A 19,426-nucleotide genomic window follows, 5' to 3' on the forward strand; every position below is an offset into this window, starting at 1 on the left:
AGGTGCATGGAGAAGTATGCTTTTGTGGACACAATAGCAGCTTTTAGTAGAAAGCCAGATTCTGACTAACTCGTGTGATATGAAGCAGGAAAGAGACAGCAACTTTGAAACTGAAACAGGGATGATAATTTGCCTGCAAGGAAAGGAAGGGGCATTTCCTTGCCTCATGCTTGAAGAACCTTTCAAATTGCCAAGAAAATGAAGAAGGCATTGAGAAATGGACAAATAAGTCTCAGGAGAGATGTACCAAAGTCCTTGACTGAGAACCAAGAGGGTTCATGGGATCAAAGTGTTCTCATACAAAAAAACACATGAAGTGAGGTGGGAAAGGGCTGTCAGTCATGTATACCTCTGTGATAATTTGTTTGAACAACTGCTCTCCTTTTTGTTCTTCAAAACAATTCTGAAGTATCATGCAGTAGTAAGGTAATGCAGGAGGGCTGCTTGACTGTGTCTCTTCTGCTAATAAGTCAATGAACTTATGAAATAAATGATAGTAAAAGGAGAGGATGGTTGGTACCTGCAGGATAAAATCCTTATCCTTCATTAGGGGAAGAGCTAGCCAGTTCTCTTTCCCTGATGAGTGAGCCAGAGAAAACTGCTGGTGTGGTGGGAACTTAACTACCTATGGGTGACAATTTAAAACCTTCACCAACCAGTATGATATCTCTCAGTCCTTGTCACCAGCACTTATCACAAAATCATAGAAACAAGAAATGGTTTGGGTTAGATGGGACCTTAAAGTTCCAACCCCCATGCCATGGGCAGGGACACCTTCCACTAGACCAGGTTGCTCAAAATCATATCCAGCCTGGCCATGGACACTTCTATGAATATGGCATCTGCAAGTTCTCTGGGCTACATGTTCCTGTGCCTCACCAAGAAAAAGTCTGCTTCACCAATTCATGGTCACTGCAGCCAAGGATGCTCTTGAGCTTCACTTTACCCATCTACTTCTTCTTTTGGTGAGTACAAGATCCAGCACAACACCTCTCTCACTGGGCCTTCGATGAAGTAGACTTACTGGCCAGAGTGCCTGGAATTTCTTTGTGCCACTCTTCAAGTGCTCTCCTATTGGCCTGTTTGGCTCCTCTGAGGGAATTTTTGGCACTATGGATAGTGGAAATTCATATGGAATGATTTCAGATCCTTACCATCTCTTTCAAATATCTTTATTGCTTTAATTTTTTTTTTTTTTATCAAGGTCTCAGAGAAACAGAAGCCAAAATACCTTTATAGAGTAATGTATTTTTTTTTAGCTAGTTAGGTTTCTCTGAAAGTGATTCTGACCACCTTAGAGGTGTTGTTGGCTGTGTCAACACTTTTATGTAAAAGACTAAATTCATAGGTTGGCTTAAGTTAATAATATGTGCAGATAGAATGTGTAAAATAAACCACAAGCTATTCAAGTTATTCAGACATCCTCGACTTGCATGATTAGCTCAGCACTGCATGCTCATCTGAAAAACAAGCATTTAGAACCCCTGAACTACCACTGTAGATAACTAAAACATGCTTACAGACATTTTTCCTCATTGTATGAATATTTGAATGCTTTGCAGAAGGATATTGTTGAAAACATGCCATAATCTGAATATATCTTAAAGTAATGAAAAACTTTAAAGAATCTGCAGACTGCTCCAGAGTTTTATTGAAGTAAAGAACTTTTCAGTTGCAGGGAGACAAAAAGATACACCTACTTGCTTAGTTGGGTTGTGGAGGGTTCTTTTCCTTTTTTTTATTTTTTTAATTCACTAATTAGAATGAGAGAAACTTCTGCTGTCTTTTCAGATGCTTCCCATGTTTTGCACTGTGTGCACATAGAAATGGGAATTCCTTGTGACCACAGACCAGCAGGCTGGCTGGGAGTCTGTATTCAAAGCAGAACCCTCAAAAAACCTGAGCAGATCCGTATCCAATCCTCTCTAGGAGTATGATTGCAAATATTTCCACCATTCCCAGTACAAGGTATTAAGCAATATTAAGAAACACTCATGGAAACTGGTTTTTGCTGTCTCTCAGTTTCTTCTCTATGTACACCTCTTCTTGTCTCAAGTAAACATATTCTTTGATGTAGGGTTTAATGGGTGTGATGGTGTTTGGTAAGGTCAGACATGATGAACTGAGGTCTTTTCCAATCTTACTGATTCTATGATTCTGTGAAACAGGGACAGCCTCTCCTTAACAGTTATTTAATTCCCATCCGCTTTCACCAGCAAAGCACTGACAAAGTCATGTTACATCAAATTATCATCTGGGGTTTTTTTTCAAGTTGACAAGCTTAAGTTGAATTGTGATAGCAAGGCAATGTTATACCTTGTGCAGTTGCTGGTGGTGTAATGTGTAGAGCCAATACTGGCCATGGAAAAAAACAGCTGAGTTTAACTTTTCAGCTAGAAATCCTGATGCATAATGAGTCTTTTCATTGGCACTTGCAGGCTCAGGGTCCTCTGCAGCTCACATTATTGCCTTCCTCCTCCCCCTTGCTGCCTGGCTCAGCCTGAGGAGAATCGGTAACACTAATCTTTGAATGTCTGTTAATTAGTAACTAGTTTCATGTCACAGGAATAAAATGTCTTTAGGAAACTCTCAAGAGAAATGAATATGACCCCTATGTACTTGGAGACCTGTTCTGTACATGCAAGGCTCCCCCCTGGCACTGCCAGGCATGTGGCTGCTGGTAGCCAAGGGTCACGTTGCACCACTATGAAAAGAAGGAAGGAGAAGGAGACAGAGAAAAAGAAGGCGTATTGCAAATAGACTGTCACACAAATATTGTTTCCCTGTCTGTGAAAAATGATTGTGGAATGAACTGGTTTAGAAGGAAGGCCTGGAGGCTTATTCATTAGACAGATTTTGGCACAAAAATCCTGGCCCAGGTACAATACCCAAACCCTTCTGTGAAAGAAGCATCAGCCAGGGGCAGGCATTGCCTCTGCACAACCACTTGTCAGCAATACCGTCGTTCCTCTCCGGGCACATGGTCTCCCCTTGACACTGAGGACAGGGCCTTTTCCTTTTCTCTGGACCCACAGAAATGCAGATACATAAAGTCATCTTTGCTCTTGACTGGAACTGAGTACAGGACAGCATGGATGGGTCTCCTGACAGATCTTGCACAGCAGCAGGTGTGGGAGGATGAACTTAAGCTGCCAATGTACAGCAGATACCCCTCATCTGTCCCAATAGCCCTCCTAGCAGCTTGAGTACTAGAGTGCTCTTGTTGAAGGCAGCACATCTTCCTTGCAGTGATAATCTGCAGAGACCATCCAAAGCAGGCTTTTCTGAGGATGAGGATGAGATATTTCTTGGCTCTTCTTAGGCTTTCCTGACACACATAGGGTGTCAGGGAGGGCAGACAGTCACATTTTGGCAGAAATAAGCTGGCCAGGGAAGCCAAAGGAGTGGTTTGCTTGGGAGCTAGAGATGTGCCTGCTGATGGTCTGGGCTGGCTGGGGTGCCTGAGGGCCTTGGATGGAGAAGCCAGGAGGGCTGGGCCCTTCAGGGGGCAGCTATGGCCAAGAGGCTGCACAGTCTCCCAAGGCTTCCTTCATGCAGGGAGGCTGTAGGTATCTTCCCAGTGCTGGTATGCAAGAAGCTACCAGGCAATCTGGTAGCCGTCGCTCACTTTAGAAAACAGAAGCTTGCAAGCTCTGAAGGTGTTTCTGAAACAAATTACCTTTTTTTTTTTCTTTTTACAGAGCAAAACCTAATCATAATTTCAGTTATTCTTTTTAATTGTAACTTGAAGCACCTAAAAGAGAACTTTGAAATTCCCTAGGAGACAGACATTTTGAACTTAGTCAGCTTTGTCTTTCATGGTCCAGCTTCTGCAGCAACTGAGGCAAAGAACCTGCAGAGAATAACCTTTGCCATTGCACATTTCATTCATAACAGAAGAAATTTATGATGCGCAGTTACTGAAAGAAAAAAGACTATACGTAAAGAAAAAGTGACCAAGCAGCTAATGATATTACCATGATGCATATGAGTGGTGGATCTATATTGAATTTACCATGCTGTCATTACTTCTGGCATTGCTTCATCCCTTCTGATTACTGGTCTTTGCAACCTTAACATTTTAATTTGGGCATATTTTTTGCTTTTGAACAGTACTTTGAAAGCATAACCTTTTTTTCTAGTAAAGTACAACCTACAGGGACTTTGAGCCATCCCATTAAGACACGAAGAGAATGAGAGACAGGAGTAGGAACATAAGAATGCATGCCTCTAAATTAAGACCTGCATTTGTGGTAAATGCTACTCAACAGCTTGTATTTGGAACTCATGGTTATGATTTTTATGGTGAAAAAATGTTTGGAAAAAACCCCATTGTTACCCAACATGGCACCTAAAATCGGAAAGGGGAAAAAATTCTCATATCATGAAGTTTCCAGATGGCAATAAGATTGCTGGTGTCAGAATAAGAGAAGTGGTGCAGTCTCCAGTACTTGAAGAGCTCAGCACATAAATTTGTTGAGTCTAAACACAAAACAAACTGGTTTTGTAAAGGAATTCTGAAATAGAGGACATCTTCATACTTTTTCAAGTGAAGTAAAGATGCAATATTTCACTTTATATCCAATATATCCTGACCTAAGAAAAAATATTCTTTTGAGGGAGGATGTAATACTTCTGAGATGTATCATAGATGAATTGGTTTCAACTGCCTGGTTTGAGCTTACTGCTGTTTTTGTATTCATCTAAGCATGACTTTTGTGTTCAGTTGAAAAAGGGGAGTGTTAATTATTTACACTACTATAAATCTTTAATTGCTGCGGTGTCTATAGTCCCTTTATCATTCAGAACAGTGGAATGGCTCTTGCTGTGGTAGACACAAAATTGGATGTGACTGAAATGTTTTGTACGGGAGGCAGTTTGGTTTAGCGGGCCTCTGATATCTTCAGTGATAGAAGTCACTTTGTAAGCAAACAGGGTATGTGGTTGGACTATTTCAAGTACACTAAAATAGTACATCCTGTATATGGATAGCGTTGGGTATGATTTACTGTTTGTCCCCTAGTAACTGCAAAGACACATCTCACATCCCATGAAGACCCTAGTACTAGGTAGTAACATCATTCAAACAGTCTGTCCAGGTTCAGTGAGACTAACTGCACCCTTACAGTCAGGCCCATAAGTAAATGCCTTGTTGCATCGGCGCATATCTTGGTATTTGGGGATGTTTCAGCCTTACTCGTATAGGATTCAGATATCACCACATTTATTACATTAAATGGAGAGTGCGATGAAAATAACAAGTGAAAAAGGATAGCAAGCTTTTTTGACTTGGCTTTTATCTTTGCAACTATAATTGCACAGCCTAGCTGGGAGCCTACATAATTCATACAGCCTATAGCTAATCAGGAAAGCAAAGAGGGAACATAGTATATTCATAGTCTCATTTATATGATATTATTAGCCCTGTTAGTGTGAAATTGGATCTGCTCTATCCCAGGTGGTTTTCTCCTGTTCTGTGTTACCCTTTTTCTCACCACTTCACAGTAATTCTTCTGCCTTTTTCTTCCAGTATTGTGCTATTTATTAAGGATAAACTCCCTTTCTTCAGAGTAGGGTCTCTGCTCAGACCAGCCTTAGCTTCTTTCATCTTTTTCTGAGTGGAAAGACTGTGAGGAGCTTCCTTCTCAGGCATAAGCATTGCCCTGACACAGAATCACTTTAATATGGCCTTTGGCTCTGGACACAGAGAGTCATGACTTACAGAAATTGCTTTTCTCTTTTATATGACAGACTGGTGGTGATCCATGAGACAACTTTTGCCTATATGCTAGCAACACCTCAGGATCTAGCATTTTTCTTTTCTTTGAAAAGAAAAAAATTATATTTTCTGGCTTAGACTGTGATACTGTAACAACTTAGACTGTGTAAGTGTGATTTATCCTCAGATACTGAGAATATATGTAGCTGTATAAAACTAACAACTGTTCTCTGTAGGGACTCAGACGTTCCTTTTTCTGTTGTTTTGTGGGGTTTTTTTGCTTCAAAATGATAGCACAATGCTGGAATAGACTGACTAGGGATTGGTTGGAAGTGCCAAGAGGTCCCTAAGAACCCCCTAGAGAAAGGCTCTGAGGAAGGAGCTCATGTACGAGATGCCTGCCCTGCCCAAGGAAGTGGGAATGACCAGTGATCTCTTCGGGTTCCTTCCAACCTTTTTTTCTGTTGGTTGAGTCTGTGCATCACCTTTCTCTTCTCTACTCCTGGACTTAAAGTTCAAGATGAATTCCCAGACTGTGATGTGAAAGAGACAGCTGTCATTGATCAGCAGTTGAACTTTGAAGTTGTACCTGACACGCAAATTGTGATGACTTTGAGGCAACCTTCAAACCAAGTCCACCACTCTCAGGTATACTTCATTGTGGCATTGCTGGTTTGGCTGAGTTTAAATATAAAAGAGTGTAAAAGCAGATTTTTTAATGGTTTACAAGTTAAACTGTTAACTGAGCTAAAACTTGTGGCAGACACTGGACACTGTCATCTGACTTCACGGAAGTGCATGAACTCTGATAAACTTGAGCTGAGTTTTTATTTAACTACTGTCTTGGTTCAATGGCCAGGAGAGGATTAATTTTTTCAGTAGTTAGAGGGGGCATGGCTAGGACCTGGAGGTTATTCTATATCACCTCATATAATTTCCGGGGCTGAGGGGAAGGGAGTCTCTTCCAGGGAGAAGGAGTTCTGGTCTGATGGAGTAAATAGGACAGAGAGAGCTATCCAGTACTGTCTGTTGTTGGAGTTTCTGTGTGAATTGTTTCTTTCTTGTACCCTCTGTTATTAGTATTATTGCTGTTACTGTTTATTTTCTTATCTCATTGCTGTTTCCAGTAAATTGTTCTTTTCTTAACCCATAATTGCTTTTTGTGCCTCAAATTCTCCTCTCCATCTCACCACTGTGGGGAGGAGGAGGGCAAAGCTGGGGAGCAAGAGAGTGGCACATGGTTTGGAGAGCCTCAGTGGGGGCACTGAATTGGGGAGTACCATTCCTAAACCATGACAGCCACCGATTTGTAACGTACTTACTTATAACATTCCTTAGCACTGAAGTTTGTTGTCATATCACTTTCAGAAGGCCTTTCAGCTTTCATCATCAGAACATCTTTCTATATGGTTAGGGAAAAATCTTTTAAATCCTGCATTGCTCAAATAAGAATTTCTTTCACAACGAGTAAGAGAAGAAGTATCTCTATGGAAGCTCTCATAACTTTAATGGTTTCTCTACATTAACCTGCCTTTTACTGTTGTTCTTCAGTGATCCTTCATGATTCAATATTGAAGGAGAATCATTCCTCATTATTACTGTAAATATCACTCTTGAAATTATAATGGGAAAAGCTTCTTCAAGACCTTGTGAAAGAAACCTGAACAAGTTAACTTAGAGAACGGATATACAAATTATAATGGCTAATTAGATAAATATTCATATGTTTTCTTCAGATTCGCTCATAAATATGTAATGTTCTGTTTGCTAAAGATGCAATGCATTTGTTTCCTGCATTATATCAGTGCACCAAAAAGAGGAAACACAGCTGTAGAATGTCTTTATTTTATATTTTCACATTCCATAACCTGTCTATCAGTATGTTTTTCTTGTATTTTCCTTTTGCTTTCTTTCTTCTTATTATCATTCATCTGAAAAAAAACAATAGATTGAAAAATGGTTGGTTTATAATTGATTCATGACATCCTTCACTAAGATGTTAAAATCCAACATAGTCTCATGATTTATTATATACATTATTTTTGTAAGAACAGAGTTTAAGTTCTGATTTTAATAGCTTAATGATGGCTTGAAATGTGACTGTTAGACATTTTTTCTCAGTTATCCCAGAGGGAACTGGCAATTACAGAGTCTGAGCATGCAAGCCTTTCACGAGAACTTCAGCCAGATATGTTGCCATGTTTTTCTAACACAACTACATTAATGACTTAGTGCAAATACTGTGTGGAGGATGTGTGCCTCAAAATACAGACTTACCTTTGGCTTAAAATTTTGCTCTCTAATGTTTTCAGTTTTTTCTTTCAACAGTGTCTAAAATGTGATTATTTAAACTCATCTTTGAAGTCATACTGTTATTGCTCAAACATAGATCTTTATTAAAAAGTATGTTCTCATTTCAGGGCTCATATCTGGCTCCCTGGTACAGTATCAGTACATTCCTTGAGCAGACACTACCTTAGTGCCCGGAGTAACAGAGGTAGCATACTGAATGTGTGCAAAAGAGTAAAAAAAGGTCAAATTTGGTTACATATTGTTAAATCATTCTTTGAAGCTTCATAAAATTGTAGAACAATAGAATATCCTGAGTTGGAAGGGAATCGCAAGGATCGCTGAGTCCGGCTCCTGACCCTGCGCAGGACAACCACAAAAATCACATATGTACAGGGAACAGTGTGCAGATGCTTGGTAATAGTCCAGTATTGATCCTTGTTTCTTACAGATTATGGTTCGCTTCTTTAACATCCCTTAGGTTTCCACAGGAATGTAGACAAACATTAAATTTCAATTTTCACCTTGGTTTTGTGACTGAAATAGAAATAGAAGATGCATAAATAATCATCAAACTTACCAACGGTGTAAATTTTGATTGAAAAAGAGAGCAGTGTTTTAGAGTTACTTTTGCTGAGAGATTTAATAGAACATTTCCTGGTTTGTTTCTGGGCAAAATGAGCACACTGGGAGCACAGGTCTTACATGTCTATCTGAATGAGTTCAGCTGAAAGCCAGATTTGTTACTCACAGCGTCTATATTGATGTGCTCATTCGCAGCACTGGAAGGACCCCTGCCTTTAGGGCTTTTTGCGTGTATGTTGGAAACATTTGTTTCTTTCAGTACCTAGCCAATGTTATGTAATATTACATCAGCCTATGCAACGTGGGCAACATTGTATAAGGCTATTGCATTTGCCCCTTGGCATGACAGAAAATAAAAATGGGATTTAAATTGTTCCCTTCATACTTGCAATATCCCAAGGCACTCTTTTGAACTGAAATTCTAAATCATATGAAGGGAAGATGGGTAAGTATTAGGCAACTAGCAATATTCTGGACATGGCAGCAGAGAGGAAGGCTTCTGCTTTCTTTACAGAAAGAGAACTCGTGGGCCAAGACAGATGTGCTGTGTTTGAAAACTCCTCATGGACCTGACAATAGGAATTATTTGAAGTTCATCATGCCATTTTGCACTATCACAATAGGAAAGGATTTTGTGGTCAAATCTGTATATTTTTAGATATATTAAAAAAAAAAAGTTAGTGCATTGTGTATGTTTTGCTTTCATAATTTCATATTATATATTATATTTGAGGGTTATGAGTCATTTTTAGATGAAGTTTATTTATAACATCTTACTCATAGGGCATAGTGCAATTATGCCAAGGAAGAAAGATAAATCAGAATATTAAGTACTAACCAGCTTGATAAAGTCAAATTTAGACTTTGAAAGTACAATTCCCATCACCTATGTCCCCCAAAATATTCAAAGTAAAATTTCTGCAGTAAGAACTGAAATCCATGAGCAATAAAATTTATCAAAAATTTCTTCCTGTGTTTCTTCTGTACTGGTTCTCTGGTGTTTGATGGATGAATGCCTAAGTCTTTTTGTAGGGTATGGGCAACTGGCTCTAAGTGCCTGAGTGATGATTGGACAAGATGACCTCCAGAGTTCCCTTCCAACCCGGCCATTCCATGATTCCATGAATAATCTGGATGTGTTTATTCTCCCTGCCATTGATTTTCAAAAAACTTCTACTCATTACTATTACAGAAATGTTGCTGCAGCTGTCAGCCTTGGCTAAAACTGGTGAACAGTTTCCAAAGCATTTGTAAGGATTCTGACAGTTAGTTGAATGGCACCAGAGCATTGTCTCAATTCCTAGGAAGTCCAGTCCCAAGAATTTATAGAATAAAAACATTAAGACTGTTACAAAGGGATCAGGCAAAAGATCCATCTAGCTCTTTATTTTTTCTGGAACACTGGACATAAGTATGTGCTTCAGGAACAGCAATAACAAGATAAACTTGTTTGATAGAGCCCCCAGAATAAAAGGTTTCTTTTCTATGTACTTGTCCAGTTTCCTGGAAAACTTAGATAAACTGTAGATTGGCTTCTATGGGCAGTGAATTTCATTGTTAAGTACCTTGCTCCTACCATCTTCATTTGATGGGCCCTAGATTTTTTATTGAGAGGGGGTGAAAACCTGATGCCTCTTCACTCTCTTCAAGGCACTTGTAATAGTCATGCTGTAGTTGTCATTTGTTGCCATGAGTTGTTTCTTTCCCAAGCTGAAGAGTCCCAACCTACTCAGACATCTTTGTGCCAAAACAATTACCTATTTTAGAAAATACTTGCTGTCCCACTTTAATCTTTCTGATTATTAAGAGAAAAAAAAGGTGACACAAAGAGTGAGAGAGAAAAAGAGATAAGTGATAAGCAATCTCAGCCTCACATGGGCCTTGGCACATGTGTTTGTCAATACAATGAGGTTTGCAAACTATATTGCCACAAACCTCTAAGAGCAAACTGAATTACGTCTCAGTGCCAGTACATGTATCTTTCAGACATTCCTTGCACTATTTGAAAACGCATCTGTAAGTGTTTTCTGTGGCACTGAAACCATTTAAAGTGCAGCTTTTAAATAAATGGGCCCCTGAGTTTGTAAATGCCTTCCAAAGGGTCTGAGGCATGGCAATGTCTGTGATACTGCACTGAAAATCAAACACACTTTTCAAAACTAAAACATTGGCCATGCTATATGTACATAGCTAGGAGGAATAAAAATGTGATTCTATCAAAAGCCAACACATTACTACCTCAATGTATATAAACTCAGAGGGGGAACAGGTTATTTCTTCCCTTAACTCCTTGGATTAAATACACTGGATTAAATAAAACCTATGCAATCAAGAATAACTCTAATTTTTGGTTTCAGTGTATCCTGAAGTACTACAACAAGCAATTCAAAGGCTATGCTCTTCCATAAACTGCATTTGTATTGTCTTCATCACAATCTAGCCTTGAGTGTTCTTTTGCTGCTGGAAGCGAAAAGCTTTGTCTTGGAAGATGACATATGTAGATTGACCAACATGCCCTGATATTCAGTGTAGCACTAGTTAACATGAAGATTTGTTCAATAAAAGTGATGTACTGATAAAAGTAAATTACTTTTTGCATATGTCTATCCTAACTAATTTTGTACCTATGCTAGTTTGTTTCCAAGTCTTCTGGATGAGCATTGTAAGCAATGACACCAGTGCCATCCCTTAGTGCCATAGATATCACAGAGGTGTGTTCTCTAACTTTAGGTGTTTATATTGAGACGAAGTAGAAACATAAATAGGAAAGGAGGAGTGTGAAAAACAGGATAATAGTTATAATGAAAAACAATCTCATACAGTTCTTTAGTGCACAAGCATACATAATTCACATGCACTTACTCTTGGTCCAGCAATAATGGCCTTGGTGGTTCTTTCTCCATATTAATGAAATTCCACTGGTGAGACAAAGCAATGGATGCCTTATAAGATGGACGTGAATAAGAGGAGAGAAGTCCAGCATATTTAAGGAAGGCAAGGACTTTGGAATTTAAACTATTTCTTCTAGAAATACAGAGCACAGTTCAAAGATTTCCTACTTATGAGATGACTGATGTTCCTTAGTAGGGATTTTTCTTTTTTATTTAGAAGTAATTTTAGTGAAAAATACTGATTTTTTTTCCCAGAGTGTTTGAGAACACACCTTCAAAAATGGTGACAGAACAGAGAACATTTTAGTGAGCTTCTTTGCTTTGTCTGTTTATGCTCTTCAAAGATTTCTGAAGTACAAAGAAAGGGACTAATTTTATGTGAAGGAAACATTGGATACAGTTGCCAGAATGCTGATTAATATCATTACAATTGACAGAACGTGTCAACTAAGGATTTTATTGTGATTTTCTGTACTTCTGTGTCACCAAATTAGCACCTCTCTGCTTAAACAGTCTACAGGGTTTATTCACTGGGACTGGTTATTTGTGGTGCTGATTTTTGGAGTGCTGTATGTCCATGACTTACTGCTTTGAAATTAAAATCTCATTTTATAGAAGACAGCCACTGCACAAAGTGGTCAGGCAGAAAGATAATGTGATTTTTCTGTTTAATAGATGGGTGCAACACCTAATGAATGGGGTGAGCTTATAGCTTCTATCACATGAAGTTCTGAATCATAAGAGTAAGAAAGATGAAAAGATGAGGCATGAAGAATAGAGAGACTGAATATGAGCTACAAAAGACCTTGCAGTTCTTCCTACCTGAACTGAAAGTTCTGACATGTCAAGGCATAAGAGGTTAAAAGTCAGTGAATATTATTGTGGTGCCTTGACCTTGCCTGGATGCCAGGCAACTGTGCCCCACAGTTCATTCTCTCACTCCCTCTTCTTAGTTCAGGGAGGGAAAGTATGATGGGCAAGGTCATGTGTTAAGATAAAGGTAGTTTAATGAGAAAAGCAAAGGTTGCACCCAGAAGGAAAGCAAAATGAGATGTATTCTCTACTTCCCATCAGCAGGCAATGTCCAGTCACTTCCCGCAATGCAGGACCTCACTATATGTAGTAGTTCCTTTGGAACACAAATGCCTTAACTCTCCAGTCCCCCAACTGGATACCCTTTCTCTCAACTTTTATTGTTGAGCATGACATCATATGTTGTGGAATATCCTTTTGGTCACTTGGGGTCAGCTGTCCTGGCTGTTTCCCCTCTCAACCTTTTTCTCATCTCCAGCCTACTGGCCTTTGGTGGGGAATGTTAGAGTGACAGCCTTGATGCTCTGCAAGTACTGCTGAGCAATAGCCAAAACACTGGTCTGTTATCAACATCACTCTAGTCAGAAATGCAAGGCACAGCTCCATATGAGGAAAACTAACTCCATTCCAGCCAGATCCTGTACAATTACACAAATGCAAATGTATACCTTTTTTTACACAAGTGGGGCTTATACCCAGTAACATACTATGGTTATTTACAAACCTGAGTACAAACTGAAAGCACATTGTTTTTATCAGTTGCAATCTGATAGTTGCAAACAACAAAAAAAAATTGGCAGTTAAACTTCTTTAAGAAACAGTTTGCTAAATGAATTTCACCTCGCCTTTTAGGCCCTGGGACCAATGTACAATATCATGTTTTATACTCAAATGGAGCTTATCAAGATGGTACATTAATGTCCTCCTTGGTACAGAGAAAGTGATGAAGCAACCACTTAATACTTGGAATGTGCTTGTGAGGTCTGAAAGAGAAGGTAGGTGTTTGTAGTGCTGTTTACTGTTAACCTGACCTGTACATCATGAACTCCACCTCCATCAGTATACCTGACAACTTTCTTAACAAATACATTATGCTTAGGCTCATGAAACAGGTTAAACTGTGCAAAATGTTTTCCAAGCTTTAGCAGGGATGGTAAGCTTTAAGGAAAAGAAGCCAGCTAACTAATATTGAACTGTCATAGATTACAATTATGATCTGTGTTATTGAAAGGGAAAATGAGAATAATGAGAATAATGAGAAAGCATTCTTTATCATGCTATTGGATTAATCATGTATTCCCAAGAATACATTTCCCAGCACTGGTAGATTTTAGATTTATTTATTAATTTAATTTATATATTTGAAAGTATACTTTTTTCCCCTAAGGAAATTCTCATCATTTGGACAGCAATCTGCTGATACAAAATACTGAGAATATCAATGAGAAATGTATTTGATGCTTGACTATTCCCACATCAAAAGAGCTGAAAAGCTCATGAAAAGGATATACTTAGAAAAAATAAAATGTATTTAGCAAAGCAAAGCATACTAGAAAACAGAGAGCACCAACTGTAGAGCATGGAAAACCATGGCAGAGATAAACGGAGAGCTACTTACAAGCTGTCATTAGTGCTGGAGTGTGGGGGAGCAGTGCAGCTAAATTCTCATGGTTTCTTACACTGACTTTTATTCAGTAGTTTTATATTTTGGTGACCAAATTTCCAAACTATATTAATTATTCTGATCTGATTTGGCTAAGACGTGTATTTTTTTAAAACATTAGATAATATAAACTCTTGTCAGCTATTGTGCAGATATACATGGGTGCAGAGGCTGACATTACTTGTCTTGCTTCCATAAATTACTTATCTTGCTTGTAAATCCTTCCATAGTTGATAATCTCAGCTGCAACTTGACTTCTGTCACGAAATGATCCATTTATGCCTACTAAGTATGGCAATTTACTGTTAGCAGCCTTTGATTAGATGACTGCCATATTGTTACACACAGACAACACCATTTTTTTGAAATTCTACAGCAATTATTTAGGGAAATGACATTTATGTATATTCCAGTTGTGTTTAGCTCCCTTCTTTTTCCCTACAGTCCTAGTAAGACACATAGTTAATATGTAGTTGATTTAACTTCTTGGGTATGGAAAGAATCCAAACCTGGTGGCTAAATGGACTAAAGGGAAGAGCAAACTGAGCCCACTCACTGCTTTAATAAACTGCAATTGCTTTTTTGCTGGGACTAAAGGAGCTTCTCTGACTTCACTGCGCTCCACTATGGGCAGCAGTCTATGAGTCACTGCCTTGAAGAGATAGTGACTTATTTTAATTACCCTCAATGAATCCTGCATTTGCAGGAATGAGTCATAGCCTAATGCAATTTCATAATAATTATATAAGAAGTACTTTAAAGTGATGCCTTGCAGCTTTGTCTATTTTATTCATTCTCCAGGGTGATTGGAGAACATGATTCATTTGAAATGAGCTAGTATATATTATTTACTAGTAATAATTACTTCTGTTATTTATAGACAGAGAGTGTGCATGGTTCTATACAGATCGACAAAATGTTAAGGTTCATGAGCCCAGGGGCATGCAGTACATGAATGCAGACATAAGAGTGATTAAAAATATGGTAGGTGAGATTTGCACTATGATAAGCAGACAGAGCAACTCCCTTAAGAGTGTTTTTCTTACCCTGTAATGAATAATGTGGGGTCAGGTTAAGTGCTCCCAATCATGTACAGGGGTGCTAATGACCAGGAGAGTGCACGGAGCAGAAAGGCAGGCAGTGCAGTTTGAAAGAAAGTGTGTGATAACTGGGTGTAAAGACCTCAAACCTCCTTTCCTTCTCTTTTACCACCAACAAACACCATTTTGTCACAGTTGCACCACTTTGTGGAGCATTATCAGGTCAGACAAGGCATATTTGCTGGAAAGAATTCCAAGAACTTTCTCACTGGAGAGGATACATGTTTTCCACTTGGTACTGGGAAGGATATCTTCTATTGAGTAACCGATTAGTCAGTCTCTAGTAACAGTGTGCTGTTAGAAGGAGGCATAACAATGTACAAGGTTTACCCTTTAATATTCTCATCAGGGATTTTTGCCTTGCTCTTTTGAAGGAAAGCGAGGGAATGATCACACAGCACAGTAGCATATATGCTTGCATTAGAGCATGCAATTCCTGTAAGGCAGCCTGTTGCCAGGTAGAAAAGACTGGAGGGTTGGAGTGGGTTTTTTTGAACTGCAGAGAGCTAGTCTAGGTGTGTTTGTGTGTGGCTAGGGCGGAGCACATTTATGAAAAAGGAATTTTCTTTGTTTTCTATCCAGCTTCCCATTGCCTTGGGCTACCTTACTTGGGTGGTGCCTATCTACTTACCTTAACAAGGCTTGGTTGTCTTGCTCAGCTGGCGTTTGCTTGCCCAACACCCTTAGCATAGATACAGACTTTAGGGAAAGTTTGGTTAACAAAGTTGGTGTAGATGGATAATTACAAATAGCACTCTTTATGGTAACCCAGTTACTCATATACACAACTAAATCTAATGAATGCCAAAATGAAGCAAATGCTGGCATTGTCCCCAGGTGGTTTGAAAGCCCTGATATCATAATGGTCTCTTTAGGCAAAGGAGAATCAACGCAAGAGGTAAGGTAAATAGCACAAATAACACAGAATTCATGGCTCTGCATAAAGATAGGAACTTTGTCTTCAGTCACAGGCAAAGTATTGTAAGCACAAGACCATTCTTGCTCCTGTACAAACAAGCAACTTTCTTTTGTTTCTTTCTTGTCAGTAGTTATGATAGACAGCTCATGCATTAATGTTAGTGGAAGAGGATTTGCTGTAAGAATTGTGTTTGGAGTGGATACTTGAAAGATGAATGAGTCATTGGGTTCATGGAAAAGAAAAGCTTTTCCATTTATATGAAGTCTATTATTGCCTGGTATGTCAATTTTATTTCTGAAAGGACTAGTTGGAGACAGAAGGTTTAAGCTGTGAATCAAAACGCATAGAGGTATTGTGAGAAACAGGAGTGAACAGACTACTTTTTAAATCATTCTGTTCATCTGCCTATCCACTATTATGAGGTGTGTCATCTTTCCTGGATTTAATCAGGAATATTTCTGAATCCTTTATTACCATGGTTCCTGTGCAACAGACACAGCAGAAGAAAACATTGACAAGTTTCTAGAAGGGTTCGGTCTAACTTTTAGCAACTGGTTATGGTTGTGGTTCCAGATTTTTTCTTTTTTTTTGTGAATCTTTGAAGAATATGTTGATGAACAGTCTCTCTTCCTATGCTGAGATCACTGAGCACAGTGATCTTTGTGGTATGTTATCTCCGGCAGAGGGATTTCTTCTGAGCATTTGTGGAGTGCAGCATGTGTCATATTGTTCCCAAAAGTCTGAGTGGGAGTTAAACAGTTACTTGGAGAGAGAATTATATGCCTGTCAAAATTACTGTAAGTTTAACTCATATTTGACCTGACTAATTTGGCCACAAATTGCTTATCTGCAAACAAATATTTTTCTCTCCTGGGGAGTGACTGTTAAGGATATTGAGAAGTGGCAAAAACTGGATGGCCAGTGGTAAACACTGTTTTTAACACCATCTGATGTTCAGGAAAGATCAATATTACAGCATGCTAAAGTATTTTATTGCTAGTTTGCATGCTGGTCCTGCAAATTGCAATTTCTGTCAGAGCATGTGAAAGTTGCTGCCAGAGTTGTCCTCTGTCCCTCCTCATGTCTTGGCTAGATTTGATATATGTCCTTTTCTGAGTGTTAACAGCAAACATTGCAGGAATGCTTGTAATAAAGATGCTTGACTCATCAAATTAAACTGCGTAAACCCAGCCCTGCTTTTGAACTGTTTGCTTCTGTAAGGGGGGCTGTGGCCACCGGCGCCTGTGGCCGGATGACAGCTTGGTTATACAAAAGCAAAACAACAAAGTTGAATCCTGAGGAGTCTGGTGCTTTGTTCTACAAAGACTGGGGGGAAAGAAGCGGCTGCTCTGCTGCTTCCGTGCAATAGCTTCATTGTTAGATAGACAATACTTGGGCACAAAGCACACATAACTTTTGAAGCCTAAGGGTCCAACTCTTACTTTCACTGTAGGAAGCATGTGACATACTTGTATAAAGAGGCACACATGACTGGCAAAAGCTAATAGCACAGAAAAGTTGGGCTGATGTGTAAATAACATCTTTGACAATGTTTTTGGCTCTGTTTTTAGAATTTTCTACAGACCCTGAGTATGAAATCTATGCAAGCGAGAGTGGCCAACCCACAATGCTAAGACTAGATGCAGAGGTTTCTAAAAGAAGTACCTTTTCTTTTTTCCTTACTCTACAAAAGAAAAAAATCTGCAGAGGTGGAGATGAACTAGAAGAGGTCATGGAGTGAAGAAAAGTCATTGAGTTTTCTGAGGATATTACTGAATTTTCTAATGCTCTCCTGTAGTGATCTGAAAGTGAAGCACCTGCCAGAAACAGGGGGTATAAATGTTTTCAGAAAAGTGAAGCGCAGCTAATTTTAAGTGCAGTGAATTAAAGTGCTTGAAAACTGAAGCTTGAATACGTTTGTCCATTTCCTCAACTTGACTGAAGACAAAAGATTGGTTGGAATACTTATGAAAAAATTATGAATGAATATATGCCATTTCACCACTGCCAAAAGAGTGTTGCAAAGCAATATTGGCACTGACAAAATTAGAAACAGAGACATGCAAAGAGTAAGAGATGTAAAGTATGAGAAAGCAACTTTGCTACTTCTAATCTAAAGAGACCCGAAAAGAAAGCTTTGCTTTTAATCAGAGACAGGGTTTGTAACAAGCTTACCCGCATGTTTCAAATTTCAAACTGAAAATAGGCTTTTTGGAGCAAATGTGATTTGTGAAAATGGATGAAGAGGATTGCTTTCAATCCGTGCTTGCACAGAATTGGACGATTGTTCTGGATTAATGTGTTGTTTCAGTAGTATGAATATTTGAACTGGACTAGCCCTCTAAAAAATTGAGGTTCTGAAATCTCTGAGGATGAAACATGCTGGTGAGGTAAAAGGATAAGATGTCAAGATGGGGAGAAGATGTGACACCAGGGAATACATACTCTGGGGGGACCTGTTCCCCTGATTTCTTTGCAGCTTGTACTGTGACTTCTCCTGTGCACTTGGACTTCTCTGTCACAGTCCTGAAACACACTTCTCCCGAAGATCTGAGCCTGGCACCACAGGTCCTCCTTCAGGAGAGAGAGACAGTGGTGCTTTGTGGCTAGTACCAGCAAGGCGAAGCTGGAACATCAAGTTGGCATGTAAAGAAGCAGCTGTTGTGTTCAGTCAGTGGGATCTGATTGGCTTGAATTTAGGGGGTTTTTTCCTGAATGCTTAGTTTTAGAAATCTTTGGATTCTGACACACCTTTCTGTCATATGTTCAGCTTTCTGCTCAGATGTCCCTCGTTCAAGGTTCATAACAGCATGTTCTCCCTCATTGTTTATCCAGGTGGAACATTTACATTGACCTTGTGCAAGTTACAGAGTGACTTAAAGACTTCCAGTTTTCCTAGTAAACTATTTCTGGCACAGAGGTTGCTCCTGAGGTTACTATAAACAGGGCTGGGCTGTGCAAGTACCTGGATAACTAGAGTATCTTTTTATGAGAACTCAGAGTACTCCTTTAGGAGGATTTGTCTTGTCTGATGACTACAAATAGGTAGAAGGAAAAACAAAAGACACAACATTTTCAAAACATGAAAATTACATCACCATGAAAATCAAACATCCAAAGAGAACATAGCACTGTAATGTCATGAGTCATTTGAATGAAATCAAAACCTCTCCCTGAACCCGTGGGGTGACTCCTCAACATGGTTTCTTTGCAAATAGTTACAGGAAAAACCCCTCCTGGTCAGGTTTGTCAATCTAATGACAGGTTCTGTGCCTTAATACTAGGAACTAAATATTTCTAGACATTTTCAGCACCTGTTATTTAAAAACCTACTTATTAATTAAAAAAAATGCAAATGCATTAGTTTTGAGTAGCTTTTTGAGGGTTTTAAATTCTTTCCCTCTTTTCTTCTGCTCCCCCTTTAACTTTGCTTAGGAGGTGAACTGT

This window comes from Pseudopipra pipra, chromosome 3 (genome assembly GCF_036250125.1).
Source record: "Pseudopipra pipra isolate bDixPip1 chromosome 3, bDixPip1.hap1, whole genome shotgun sequence".
Lineage (NCBI taxonomy): Eukaryota > Metazoa > Chordata > Aves > Passeriformes > Pipridae > Pseudopipra > Pseudopipra pipra.